This window comes from Pinus tabuliformis, chromosome 7 (assembly GCF_031772625.1).
Source record: "Pinus tabuliformis cultivar Carrire ecotype Pingquan chromosome 7, CPIR1, whole genome shotgun sequence".
Taxonomy (NCBI): domain Eukaryota; kingdom Viridiplantae; phylum Streptophyta; class Pinopsida; order Pinales; family Pinaceae; genus Pinus; species Pinus tabuliformis.
In genome coordinates this window covers 1,942,325,923-1,942,327,402 of record NC_142293.1, presented here as the reverse complement: position 1 = coordinate 1,942,327,402, position 1,480 = coordinate 1,942,325,923, and positions in this window count along the sequence as shown.

Here is a 1,480-nt window from a genome sequence, read left to right as displayed (position 1 = left end):
AAAATTTCACATAGTCTCTTATCTTATTAACATGTGCTATAACTATCTTATTAACATGTGCTATAACATTTTAATCTTAGTGAAATTTATTAATCATGATAATCACAATCATCAACTAAAAAAATATTAAAATAAAATAATATCATAAATTATATGATTTATTTCTTTACATTAATTTATGTGCTATAATATTAATAACACATTATATACAAATACTTAAATAACAAAACTGATAATAAATTTTGAAAACAGTAATATATAATGAAGAATGTTTAAATAATAATAATGTTAATGAGGAAGAGGTTAATATTGAGCTAGACACCAAATAATCTAATTTTAAAATTAGCATTAAATTTGATACTAAATTGTTAGAATTATTACTTGTTTAATTTTTTTAGTGTATAATTAATTTGTGACTTATTATTATATTAATGATTGCATTGTAAAGTGTGTTATACATTATATAAATTATTAGATTTAATTAGATATGAGATATTACTTCAATATAATGCATTTATCTTAATAAAAATAAATCTTCAACATGTGCTTTTGTTAAATTATCAAATTAGTTACTCAATACAATGTTGGTGTGTAAAAATGATATTTACTCTCATGTTTATTGACCCGGCATCATAGCCAATATATGTGCAACTATGTCACACAAGAGGTCCATGAGCATAGGTATTTTTTCAAGATATGAGAAAATTAAGTCCATGAGCATAGCTATATTTTCAAGGCACAAGAGTATGACACATTTGTTGTTACAATTTACTATAATTTATTTATTGGTGTTATACTATTTGCTAATAAGTTTAAAATATATTTTTATTTCTTTGAATATATGAGGCGCAGATATTTTTTATAGTTTAGCATAAGATGATATGTAATGGGGTTGACATATAATATTAAAAATTGGTAAGGAAAAAATATTTCAATGTTTATCTTAAATAAATATTTATATATTTTTTGTGAGTTATTGGTTAAGGATGTTTATTTTTCTTAAAAAGTTATAGGTTCAAATCTATAAGAGACTATATATGCACACCTCACTAGTAAAGGGGCTTCATTAAAAATACTTATCTAAACTATAACTCATCATGTCATTAGAGGAGATTTGATTCCTCAAAAAAATAAAAAAATGTGATTCAAATTTTTAGATATACAATATAGAATTCACATACATTCATTATTATAACAAGATTATATCCATATTTACTTTAAATAAACCCCTTACAATAAAAATATTTTTTTAATTCAAAAAAATTAAGGAAATATTTACATTTGAATCAAACTAATATCTATATGAATAATTTATCATCATTTTATAAAAACAACTTAAAATTATATAATATTACTTTTTCCTTTGAATTTTGTTGAGGGTTAAAAATAAATAAATTCATTTTTAGAAATCAATAAAATTTGAAAATCATAAAATCTATCCTAATATATTTTTTTATATCATTCAAAAATACATAAATCT